Source organism: Amblyomma mixtum, chromosome 4 (assembly GCF_055824585.1).
Source record: "Amblyomma mixtum isolate Tamu chromosome 4, ASM5582458v1, whole genome shotgun sequence".
Classification (NCBI taxonomy): Eukaryota; Metazoa; Arthropoda; class Arachnida; order Ixodida; family Ixodidae; genus Amblyomma; species Amblyomma mixtum.
In genome coordinates, this window is record NC_143015.1 from 116,995,576 (window position 1) to 117,009,149 (window position 13,574).

The 13,574-nt window shown below is 46.4% G+C and overlaps 1 protein-coding gene across 1 annotated transcript in view; it reads right to left on the reverse strand.

Annotated features, from left to right (window-relative positions):
• Positions 1–11,461, reverse strand: part of LOC149348034 (uncharacterized) — an 80,639-nt gene extending 69,178 nt beyond the window's left edge. The window contains exon 1 of the mRNA XM_089541666.1: positions 10,955–11,461. The gene's annotated coding sequence lies outside the window, so the exon portion shown is untranslated. The remainder of the gene's footprint in view (positions 1–10,954) is intronic.
• Between the last annotated feature and the right edge of the window lie 2,113 nt (positions 11,462–13,574).

Here is a 13,574-nt window from a genome sequence, read left to right on the forward strand (position 1 = left end):
AAATGTGCGCGCGCCGAGTGCAGACGACGGCTGCAGCGGGCGTTGGATAACGGCGGTGCTATGGGAAAGGACACCGCAACGAGTCGCCTATAAGCAGACTTTTATTTATTTATTTATGCCTACGAAGAACACAGAGAGAGAGAGACAGAGAGAGGGTGAAAGAGGCTCGACGAGTGCCAACTCCGGACTGACCCAGCAGATCGGCCCGGGGATTGAGAAAGCGGGTGCAGTCGCTGTTGTGTTCACTTTCACGCCCCAGGTGAAAGGCACGAATGAAGGAGAGAGGCAGGAAGGAGCAAAGAAGGAAAGAAAGAAAGAAAGGAAGAATAAGAAAGAGAGAACGAAAGAAAGGAAAAAAGAAAGGAAGGAAGCAAGCAAGCCAGCAAGCAAGTAAGAAAGGAAATAATAACAAAGAAACGAAAGAAAGTAGGAAAGAGAGAAAGGAATGAAGACAGAAAGAAAGAAAGAAAGAAAGAAAGAAAAAAAGGATGGAAGGAATAACGAAAGAAAGCAATGAAGAAAGGAATAACGAAAGAACGAGAAAAAGAAAGAATGAAGGAAAGAAGTAAAGAAAGAAAGCAAGCAAGAAAGAATGGAAAGAATAACGAATGAACGTAAGAAAGAAAGAAGAAAGGAAAGAAAGAAAGATTGTGGAAGGTGAGAGACAAATTGGATTGAACCAAATTAAGTGCATCCGAAAAGTTCCAGTTGGCACCCTGATGAGGTGAACTTCGTTTTATTTTTTTTAATTCTCATTTGTAATAAACCTCTGAGAGGAACAGCCCGTGGTCAAAAGGCTGATTAAAAACTCGCTAAAACGGGCGTTAGCAACTAAATGGCACGAAGCGGGCAGTAAACACATGGATGCATCACTTCGATCTGAAGTGATCAAATCGCCGAAGCAAGTACACTACTACGGTAATTCGAACCCCAACTATTTACGAAACCTCCTAAGATAAGTGTACTTTCAGGAAAGCTGAACCGCGGTCTTATCAGGCCAATTACGTATGTCATTTTTGTTTTTCTTCTCGTCAGTCAATAGGCAAGTACACATTACAAACCGCTCCTCTCGCTCAAGAAAACAAAACGTTAGAGAATTTCAGCTCAGCGTACACGTACTAACGTGTACGTGTAGTGGACTGCGGGCAGGTGTTTACTGCACATGCGCGGTACCAGGTGCATACCGTAATGAAAGCCAACCCCCCCCCCCCCCCAAAAAAAAAATATTTTCATCATTCAACGTTCGGCTCTTCGAGCGTGCGTGCGCGTACATTGCGCAAGCACGGCACCGACATCGCAATCGAAGCCGCCGTCCTGCAGCCGACTGGAAATGTGCCGACGGAGTATACAGTGCATGCGCAAGTACAGCGCCGAACAAACAGTGCGACACTTTGCCAAGTCCGGACGGACGACGAAGGGTGACTAATATTCCCGCACACCAGCGCTTAATGAACATGCGAGCGTAGACGTATATACTCTCCGCGCTGCAGCCCGGCGAAGAAAGACGATAACGGCAGCAGCGGCAGCAGACGCTGGGCACCGCCCCCGTGTGTGTGTGCAGACAAACAAACGCGCACGTGTGATTGCGCGCGAAGCGAACCACCGACGGAGGAGGATAATCGATGCCGCGTCGACCGAAATGCGCTATCGGTTTGACCGCGAACTCTTTCCTTCTTTGTTTCCTTCTTCCTTTCCTACTTTCTTCCTTCCTTTCTTTCCTTCCTTCTCTCTCTCTTTCTTTCCTTCTCTCTTTATTCCTTTCTTTCTTTCTTTCCTTCTTTCTTTCTTTCTTTCTTTCTTCCTTTCTCCCTTTTCTTCTTTCTTTCTCTCTTTCTTCCTCCCTTCCTTCCTTCTTTCTTTCTATCTTTCTTTCTTCCCTTCTTTCTTTCTTTCCTTCTTTCTTTCCTTCTTCCTTCCTTCCTTCTCCCTTTCTTCCTCCCTTCCTTCCTTCTTTCTTTTTCCTTTCTTCCTTTCTTTCTTCCTTTCTTTCTTTCTTTCTTTCTTTCTTTCTTTCTTTCTTCCTTCCTTCCTTCCTTCCTTCCTTTCTTTCTTTCTTACTTCCTTTTTTCCTTTCCTTCTTCCTTTCTTTCTTCCTTTCTTTCTTTCTTTCTTTCTCTCTTCCTTCTTTCAATCCTTCTTTCTTTCTTTCTTTCTTTCTTTCTTTCTTTCCTTCGTTCTTTCTTTCCTTCTTTCAATCCTTCTTCCTTTCTTTCTTTCTTTCTTTCCTTCTTTCAATCCTTCCTCCCTTCTTTCTTTCTTCCTTTCTTTCCCGCTTTCCTTCTTTCTTGCTTTTTTCTTGCTTTCTTTCTTTCGTTCCTTTTCCTTCTCTCTTTAGATTTTTTTTAAACCAGATTTATTGCCTCATGGCATCAATGCCCTTTCAGTTCCTTTCTATTTTCTTTTTCTTCCTTTGGTTCTTCATTTCTTCCTTTCTTTCTTTCTCTCTTTCCTTCTTTCTTTCTTTCTTTCTTTCTTCCTTCCTTCCTTCTTTCTTTCTTTCGTTCCTATAACTTCCATTTTCTTCTTTCCTCTCTGCTTTATACCATACTACTTTCCTTTCTTTTCATTCGTTCGTGCTTTATTCCTTTCCTCTGCAGATTTTTTCTATCATTATTTTCTTCTCACATTCCTTTCCTTCTTCTTCTTTGTTTCCTCGTTTCCTTCTTTCCCTTCTTCTTCTTTTAAGCTCTCGATATGTTCCTCTATTTCTTGTATTTATTTCTCCCATCGATCCCTCACGTACACTCCCATGTCGGAAGGAGTGTCTGGTATGAAACTAAAAGAAAACGCGAGTGGTACGCGTTGATAGCTATCGCTAGAACGACGAGCGTGGCCTTGGTTCTAAGTGATTTTGCTGGGAAGAAATACGGAGTTGGTTTTGCTTAAAAGAACGAGCCACCAACGACACTTGCGCAAATTAAAGTCTCCGTTTCTCAAGAGCTGTAACAGCGCGGTAGACGGCGTCTCCGTGAGGGGTAAGACAGCGGTCCAGCTTTTAAAGAAATGAAGCGGGAACGGCAAACATGGCGCCTCACCACTCTTTAATTTTCATGTCCTAATTTTTCCTAACTGTTCGTCAATTTTTCATGCTTTCGGTTTTCAGTTTTTTTTTTTCACTAGTTCTGAACGAAATTTTTGGTTTACGTCACATTTTGCACTATCCCTTGTGTAGCCATCCCTCCTAGGCTCATAGGTCATGTTTTCTTGGACGCCAACATTACCAGGAGTTCGGGAGAAGCGCTTCTAGTTCACTTGGCTGCCACCATGGGGCGCATGACTCAGAATATTCAAGGAAACCGTAGGTAAAGATGATGGCGATTCTTAATGAGAATTTCCAACACAGTAAACAAAAAAAAAAGAAAAAAGAAAAGCTGAGCATGGTGGCAATTGCCACCACCCCGTTTCAAACGGACGCTCCTATCCATGCATCCATTCATCCATCAAGAATAGCGTGCTGACGTCATCCGTGACGTCAGAAAGCAAGATAATGACGGAGTGGCTGCAGAACCGAGCACTGTGATAGGCCGGTGGGCGTAGTGGCACTGGATGGACGCTTGGAATTCCCAGCAATATACAGCAACAAGCGGAATAATGTCTACGTCATTCTCGTTCTCGGTGCTCAGATTTGGATTGTTTATCTCTTCAACTGAACTTCTGGTCTCAAACACCCGATAAGTATCACTCCACTCGGTTATAAAGCGTCGAACCCTGCATCCCTAGTGCCATGCCACAACTTTATGTGGGATTTTGTAAGTATCCTTTATCCCGTTTTCTTTTGTGATTGTTATCCTTCGTTTTCCATTTTGCAGTGTTTCTGAGCGTTTCGTGTTAATCTTGCCGACTTCACTTATCTATTCATTGCAAGAGAATGTTTACTAATCTTTATTGAATATGATGTTTACCTATGCACTGTAGTCTTTTCTATTGTTCTGTCCGTGTTCTGTTGCTGCCGGTTTTTATGTACGGGGGTGCGACCCTCCGTCAAGCCAGTCATATAGGCTTTTTGGGTGTGCCGCTAACATCCCTGATGTTGAAATAAAGGTATTTGTATTTGTATCAGTTGTGGTCTGTTGCCCGAGTTGGGGCGCCCGAACTGAAACGCCGCTTTGCAGAATTTACTTTTTATTTTCGACGAGCGAGCCGAGGCTCTTAATGTTCTTACTTACTGAACATCATGGCTGCGAGTGTTTTTTAGTGCGCGCTGTGCGCTGTACGGATCCACAGCAGCGATGGCTACTTCGGCATGTTGTTTTCACCCGCTCAGTAAATTTCATTCAGAGCTATGAGGACGGAAGGGCCCTTGTAGAGTACTGAATTGTGTCTCTGCTTGTAGAAATGCAGTCAATCTGCATCCGCGGCTTTCATTTTCTTACATAGTGAAAACAGCGCGGGAAAACGAGACGAACGAAGAAAGACACAACACAAGCGCTTGTGCTGTGTCTTTCTTCGTTCGTCTCGTTTTACCGCGCTATTTTCACTATGAATCAATACCAACTCGCCCAAATCGCAGCCTTAATTCATTTCCTTACTTTGAACGGACGACACCACATTTTCCCTTTCGTATTTTCTTCTTTCCGACTAAGCGAGAGTAGGTTTTTCTATCTCAGTGTTACTCCAGCGCTTCCGTCTGTCTTCTTCAAATAATATTTCCTCTTTTAATGTCTTTCAAGCGGGGTTAACGAGCCGTGCGTGAATGCTATGGAACCGCTCCTGATTGAGAAACTGCATAAGTCCGCCAATTCCAAAAGATAATCCCGACCTTCCTCTGTGGAGTGTCTCATATCAGTAAGTGTTGCTTTGGAACGCAATCAATCAATCAATCAATCAATCAATCAATCAATCAATCAATCAATCAATCAATCAATCAATCAATCAATCAATCAATCAATCAATCAATCAATCAATCAATCAATCAATCAATCAATCAATCAATCAGTGTTAGTTCTTCCGAGTAAATGCTTTCGGGAGCCAATATGGGCTCAGGGATCAATCTAAATCCTATATTCTTGCAGATTAGTTTTAATTATGAGGCAACTGTGGAGTGTTGTAAGACAATGTTATGGAAATATTGAAGGGAATGGTTCATTTTACCGATGCGTAGCAAAATCTTTCTTTTAAATTTTTTCATCGCTCGCATCGAGCATTCAAGACTGCCATAAAAAAAAAAAGACCAACAGGGAACGTTTTTGGCTATAGCAAGAACGGTTTGGTTGGTTTATGGGGTTTAACGTCCCAAAGCGACCCAGGCTATGAGAGTCGCCGTAGTGGAGGGCTCCGGAAATTTCGACCACCTGGGGCTCTTTAACGTGCACTGACATCGCACAGTACACGGGCCTCTAGAACTTCGCTCATCCGTGTTAGGATCGTAATGCTTTAAGATTGCAGGACAGAGTAGAGTACCTGTCTGCAGGCGCCTTAAAGTTCGCTCCTCCGTCTTACTCAGCCCCTTTGCAGGGGCCGGGCAAAGGCGGTGGATGTCGCTATAATGTGTTATAATTTCCCTGAATCGCAGCAGCGGCTGGTTAGTCTCCGAGCCAGAAGACACTGTGGGGAGACCTGTGATATCTTCCACATGGTGTGGGCATGTACTCAAAAGCCCCACCTCCCCCCTTCCCCTACCCCTTCCAGAGAGGCATGGGAGACTGCCCTCCTCAACTGCTCCTCGCTTGAGTCTCAAAGGGCTCTGGTGAAACGGGCGAGAGACGGGGAATTGTCATGCGGTGTCCCGGACTAGGGACGCCGACCATGTAGCGGGGCCACTCTGTGGCTCCCAAACTCTATTTCAGTAATTAAAAGTTTTCACCACCACCTCTAGAACTTCGCCTCCATCGAAATTCGGCCGCCGCGGCCGGGATCGAACCCGCGTCTTTCGGGCCAGCAGCCGAGCACCATAACCACTGAGCCACCGCGGCGGCCAAGAACGTTCATAGAAAAAAAAAAAAGAATCAAGCCTGCCGAGTGGAGATCAGCGTATATATTGATTGGTGTAGTGGAATCTTACGACCTAAGAACAAATTGCATTCATAAATATCTCCCCGTTGAAGAATGCGCTTGTCTAGAATTTCTTGGCATGACAGCGCGCAGATAACAAGAACGAGAAATTGAACGTGCGACTGGGGGCTAGGGCCGCTTTTTCTAGGATTTTATCTGGTGACGGAGAAGGACTGCTTTTTTGAACGGGCTTTGGAGGCTCTCTGTTCGATGGAAAGTTTTGGAGGCTAGCTAAGAGTCTTAGTCGTCTTTGTTTTCGCGTAGAGAACTCAGTGATACTCAGAGCAGCTAATCAGAGATGAGAACGTACTAAAACTGGAACGAGCTTTGAACAAGTTTAGGTTATATCAAGGAAAATTATTTGCCTGCCTAGCTGCCGTCGGACACGATTAGATTGGGATAGGAATAGACTAGATTGGAATAGGCTTGTCCTCATTCTAAGAAATAAAAAGAAAGAAGCCGTAGCATCAGGGCATTCAGCCATCTCTCTAAGTGACCCTGCAATGAACAAAGATAATCACGAAAAAGAGTCGCCACAATGGAGTCTTTAGCAAAAGCCAGTAAGAAAGCCTGCCAAAAAACGTAACAAATATGATAAGATTGCGAAAGCAACGACAAGCGAAAGACTGCTCCTTCTGCGGAATACTAATGACCTGACGACGAAACCTTGGACCGGATTAGAACGATTGCAAAGGACCCCGTATACTAGCTGTTGCGTCACCGCGTACATTTCGAAAAGCGACCGTTTTCTTTTTTCGCTACGCAGAACATGGCGAAGGAAGAACTCTCTGATCGATTTCAGACGCCATAAATAATGGCAGTAATAACAAATGAACACGCCGGGAATGCTTGCAATCGCCGTCGCTGAGCTAATGCGAAAAAAGGTAACCTTGAAGTGCCCGCGCTCGAAAAGCGGCGACGCTTATTTTAATTTTCTTTATTAGTCCTTCATCGATGCCGCAGTAGGCGGGAGGTTTTTCAACAGATGAAGTTGCGCTTATTGAAATTAAAACCTAGATTAAATATTTGGTTCGGATCTGGTTTGTTGAGAACAAAAAAGTTCTCTCACAGCTAAGCGCTTTTTCGTAGGCCCCTCATAACGCGCTAACTATATATGAATTTACAATTGTATAAAACAAATGTGTTAATTCACGAATGAGTAGGTAAATTTAAAACCGCACCAAGCAGGGTAGAAGGAATGAATGAATGAGCTGTTTATTTAGAAAGGGAGGCTCAAGGCCGTGTGTTGGGGAATTGGATTGTTAACGTCTAGCGACGTTTTACAGTGCTTTGTTGAGGCCACTCAGCATATTTGCCAATATCTTCCCTGATGCCGTTCGCTCCGGCAATAACTCCTCAATATTGTAGAAAATCTTTTTCTCCCTGTCAATATTACTATATAACAACAAACCAATGCTCCATAATAACACATGATGATGGACCGTTTCACTGTGTTCATTCAAACGTATGTAGCTGGAAGTATCCACAGCATGTCTCTCATCAGTTGGGTTATTACCTTAGTTTTTATGGGTAGCAGCGTTCATTAATATACCCTAGATATATATAGGCTGACGCAAATGGCAACAAAGAAAAATTTAGAAGTGGCCGTCTCATCTTGGCGATGTTGCAGGGAATGATAATAATAAATTGGTTTCTGAGGAAAGGGAATGGAGCAGTATCTGCCTCACATATCTCGGTGGACACCTGAACCCCGCCGTAAGGGAAGGGAGGAAGGTGGGAGTGGAAGAAGAAAGAGAGAAAGAGGCGCCGTAGTGGAGGTTTCCGGAATAATTTCGGCCACCTGGGAATCTTTTACGTGCACCGACAACGCGAAGCACACGGGTAAAGTGGTAAATTGGTTTTTGTCGAAAGGAAATGGCGTACTATCTGTCTCACATATCTCGGTAGACACCTAAACCACGCCGCAGGGGAAGGGAGGAAGGTGGGAGTGAAAGAAGAGAGAGAAGAGGTGCGGCAGTGGAGGTCTCCGGGATAATTTCGACCACCTGGGGATCTTTAACGAGCACCGACAACGCGAAGCACACGGGTAAAGTGGTAAATTGGTTTTTGTCGAAAGGAATTGGCGTACTATCTGCCTCACATATCTCGGTAGACACCGAAACCACGCCGCAGGGGAAGGGATGAAGGTGGGAGTGAAAGAAGAGAGAGAAGAGGTGCGGCAGTGGAGGTCTCCGGGATAATTTCGACCACCTGGGGATCTTTAACGAGCACCGACAACGCGAAGCACACGGGTAAAGTGGTAAATTGGTTTTTGTCGAAAGGAATTGGCGTACTATCTGCCTCACATATCTCGGTAGACACCGAAACCACGCCGCAGGGGAAGGGATGAAGGTGGGAGTGAAAGAAGAGAGAGAAGAGGTGCGGCAGTGGAGGTCTCCGGGATAATTTCGACCACCTGGGAATCTTTTACGTGCACCGACAACGCGAAGCACACGGGTAAAGTGGTAAATTGGTTTTTGTCGAAAGGAAATGGCGTACTATCTGTCTCACATATCTCGGTAGACACCTAAACCACGCCGCAGGGGAAGGGAGGAAGGTGGGAGTGAAAGAAGAGAGAGAAGAGGTGCGGCAGTGGAGGTCTCCGGGATAATTTCGACCACCTGGGGATCTTTAACGAGCACTGAAATGACACAGCCTACAGGCGCCTTTTGCGTTCCGCCTCCATCGAAACGCGGCCGCCGTGGTCGGGTCCGAACCCGGGTACTCCGGCTCGGTAAAACCTTGGCATTAATTATTGCCCCGTATACCATAAGACAAGAGAATTGCACTTATTTAAAATTCAAATCAGCTATCCATGAAATGGAGAACTGCAACTGTTAGTATTGCAACAAGCGCGCTCGTCGGCTACCCTGATTCTTCGGGAGGATGACGTGCATTTTGCCCTGATTATGCCGTGACGTATGCCGAAGAAGCTCAAGGTCTCAAAGTGACTGCCTGCCCTTGGTGCTCATCTAAGGGTTCAGGCTCTCCAACATGTTCAAGCGACCTCCAAAACGAGAAATCCCAGACGGGTTCAGAACTCGTTGTACGTTTGATAAAAATGTAATTACAAGCGCTTATTTTCCGCATTTGTTTTCTGTTACAATGCGGTCGAAATTCTTCCTCAGGGAGCATTTAAAATTCCATTATGTCCTGCCGACACAGTGCTGGACACTGAACTCCCACAGTTGTCTTTTTGTATATTGTATTTCAAAAACGCCGAAATACCTAATTAAAACTCTAGTCTGGGAGAGCTGGTTCATAGCTTGAAAGGGGTACGCACTTCCGCGAAAGACGGGACGAAAACAAGGAAACACAAGCGACATGTACAATGCGCAACTTCCAGCGGTGTTTGCTTCCTTTGGATGCAATATGTAAGAAATCTTGATTACATATCTTGCTTACACAAACGACATGTACATGTCACGGCCATCACGTGCGTTAATTTCATTGCCAGCACGGTCTTCCAAGCAAGATTTCTTACTGATTGCATCCAAAGGAAGCAAACACTGCTGGAAGTTGCGCATTGTACATGTCGCTTGTGTTTCCTTGTTTTCGTCCCGTCTTTCGCGCAAGTACGTACCCCTTTCAAACGAAATACTGAGCATGAAATTCATAGAGGCATTTCCATAGAAAGATGTGTCCGGCACTCTTGAGCCGAGGTCAGAGCCGCCGATTATCTTATCTACCCTGCACCACAGGGTGGCTGTGTAGAGCGGAGTCGTGGGACCAGCAATTACGAGCGTCAAGCTACACCGGCCACCGGAGCTCATGGACCATCCAGTCTTCCTCCCCCTCCCCCGCTCTGTCCCTTTCCGTCCGTCCCATGGCCAGAGGAGAGAAGAGAGCCATCGATCCGCCAGCGGACAAACAGCGTCGTGCGCCAGGGTCCCCCAGCGCTCGAGGGACACGCGGCATCATGGCGCCGCACTCCACACGCCTGCGCGGTCGCTATCCCGCTGCTCAAAAAATGGCCGCCGCCCGTTCGATCGTACATGGCGTCCCTGGTGCGGAGGATGCTGCGGCCATCAGCTGCTGCTGCTTCTGGACGTGCTTGCGCTGCGGCGACTGTCCTTTTCCCTCCAGGACAGCACGCTAACGGAAAAGTAACGACGACAAACGCCCAGAAGACGAGACAAAAGGCATAGTTTAGGGCAGCAGGCGAATAAGTCGAATATCGGGGTCTTTAGGCGTCAAATGCCACGAGGGACGCGCAGGTGATGCTGGCTGGTATATCCAGGTGTCCATAAGGACGAACCAACGTCGTACACAGGTAGATATGCCCAGTCCAGATGGACGCAATGCGCGAATGAATAATTTTTACTTTTCATTGTCTTCCATATGCATATACTTCTTTTTATCCCACCGGGTGCCCTCACTTCCTTCAGTTACTTCCACCAGATAGCTAAGAGTTAAAGGCGTGGTTCAGAGTTCTACTTGAAAATATGCATTTCCCGAGTAGGGAAGGACACATGTAGAAGCTGCAAAACAAAGAAATATATTAAACGATGACCCTGAATAATGACGTCTGCACAGCCTAATTGACTCCTATTTGGATAACCTTTGCGCACCTTTTCTAATCGCGATGTAAAAGTACATCGTTTCCTCAAAAATTCCGCAAGTTTCGATAACTTTTTTCTGCCCACTTTCACTCAAGCAGCCTTCCACGAAGTAACTCCCATCTTGAACATCATCAAACTGATCAGCATTAATCTAGGCAGCAAATGTTTCATCATCCCTATATCTGAAACTCCGCAGTTCATATCTGCCCAGCTCATTCCACATTTCTGCTCGAAACACTGATGAGCATCGGATTGGAACTTAAAACGCTTCCTCAGAGGAGCTCTATGTGCCCAGCTTTGTCTGCACATCTTTAGGCCTCAGAAAGTTCCCCATGAGTGCACTCATCATCGGAAAAAATATGTCCTAAATCCACGTCTCCAAGATGTGCAAACCAACTTACCTTGCAGTCGGAAGTGGCCTTTAGTCCTAGTGCTCAGACGACGAGAATCCGACACCGCTCACCACAGATGGCCGCATCGCGGCGATACCGGAGCAGCAGGTGCACACAGAAGCCGCAGAAGATGTCTTCGGGGACGTCTTCCAACGCCGACCCTTCTACTGCAGTGTAAGAATCATCTTCAGCTTATCCACAGCCACTGCTTGCAACGTGAACTTGACACGACTCCAGCAGGACACAGATTGCAGGCGCGTTTCCCGAAGGTGCAAGCCCCTTTTTGGCGTCCTCGACAGGATAGCACAAATCACGGCTGCGTCGGCAGCCTTGGTACAACGTAAGCCTTATTCGCACGAGGTAGGGATTAGCAAGAACTTGGTATAAAATACTTTTTCTCCCAAAGGTTTCCGGTCAGGGAACGGCAAAAAGCAGCCAGAGCTACAGGAGCGACGAGGCGACGTGGCGACCGCCAGCCGTCCCGTCCAAGAGCGCGGCCAGGTAGCGACGTCAGCGCTATCCGGATTTTTTTTCTCCGGTCAGGAATGCAGCAGCAGCTTTCCAGGAAAGGATGGGAAGGTAAGGAACAAAAACAAGAGCCGCAAAAGAACATCGCTGCGAGAGGGCAGCAACATCCCTTTTCGCTCGGGGAGCCTTCCCGAAAGAGGGAGAACGCTGAAACGAAGGCAAAAAGTTGAAGCGGATCGTTCGCGAGCGCCTCCCAGCCAATCACAGCGGGCGTAGAGGGCAGGGCGCGCGCCATTGGCCGCTTTTGGCGGGCGAGATTAATCGAACGGGGCGGAGCTTTAGGGGCTGAGGGGGAGGATGGGAAATTCAATGGCGGCTACACCGAACGATGCGGATGCGTCGGGTGGTCAAGAGCGCTGCAGCTCTTTTCTCACTTTATTACGCGCTTGTTTTTAATTCATCGCATCCGTAATCTCGCGGGAGGCAGTGGCAATTACGTGCTGCAGGCTTTTGCATCCCGGGTGGCGATCACAGCGAAAGGTCATTGTTGCTGGGGTCCCGGATGCCAGGTGCTGAGCAGGCGCAACGCACCACTGAACTCGCGGACTCGTGGTGCATGGCGCATGCGCGGGTTGGTGAGGGGGAAAATCCGTGCATCAGTGGAGCCCCCGCTGATCCAGGAAGTCGGAGCCAGCCGTCGTTTTCTGCGAATTATACGGTCGCGCCCTGCATTCCTCGGGGCGAAATCTTTGGCGTGGCAATGGGCGGAGGGCGGCTTTGCGGGCGTGCGCACGCTCGGTAGCGGTAGCCGCGATTCAGCGGGTGCGCGCTAAGCGCCTGTTTACGTAAAGGAGCTTGACGCCAAAACAGACAGCACGCAGTAAGAGAGACGGGGCAAGCGCTTGTCCCGTCTTTGTTGCGGTTACCCTCGGCGCTGTGGCCCAACAAATTTTGGCCATTTCGACCAGTTACGCGCACTGGAGAGGTTGCTTTGCCTGCAAGCTTCTCGAAAGCGCATGTATTTTAACGCGATGAAGCTAAATTTGTTGGGCCACATCGCCGGGTGTAACCGTATTTTCGAAATTCTAAAAACTGACATGGATATTACTTACGGTGGGCTATACGACTATCAGTAATTAAGGAGCCTAACAGTAATTATGTATTAAAAAGTTAACTATTCAATATTGGTTAACCAGTCTTCTAGTTAGCACGTCTTAGCTGTATTGTGGTATAGTGCATAACTGACAATGCTATGCTGAAAAAAGTGCTCTTCTAACTCATAAAGCGTATTTAAAAAAAAATGTGTAAAATCTTATGTGAAACACCCTATGTATTCCTTGGGATGGCCTTCAGATAACTCCATGCTCTATCTCGGACTCTCTCTCTTTCACATGGAAATGTCGTGTTAATAGGATTCTGAAAAACATTGCTACAAGCGTTCTCTACTTGCCGCAGGAAAATCTGCCCAACAGTGTCTTTACCGCAGCCGGTTTGCCTTCTTTTGACAATCTTTTTAAACAAATTGTAGTACTGAAATATTTTTGGAATAGCGCATACAGACACATAAATACGAAACCGGTACCGTTGAGACATGTTCCTCGCTATCATAAACCGAGAGTGCGCACTCACTACGGCAAAGCAACTAGAAAATATTACGTGCCAGTTATCTTTAACGAATTACCGGATGATTTATTTTCTTTAACAACCCGAAAAAAACTGCGTGTTGCAGTTCAAGCGTTAGAGAATCTTTAACATGTACTAAAATCTTATTAGTGCTTTTTCATTCTTTCCGTGCCAAAATTTTTGTGTTCTTCATGTTTACGTCTTTTAATTTTCTTTTGCCTCTAATGGAGCTCTGATGTAGCGCGAAGATTGCCGCGGCTGCCGGTTGTCGCCGCACAAGCTCACTTGTGGCTTCGGCGCTTCCGTTTATTTGTATGTTCAGATTATGCTGAATAAAGATTATTATTATTATTATCTACGCGTTACGAACCGCTCGCTCTACATTGACTACGACAAATCAAAATGAAATTGCTGGCGCCATCTGTGGACGTAGTACGATTGTTCATTGGCTTTGGCGCCTGGCTGCTGAACACAAACTGGTGGATTTGAATCCCGGCCTCATTTCTGCTGAGGCGAGACGATAAAATGCCTGCGTGGT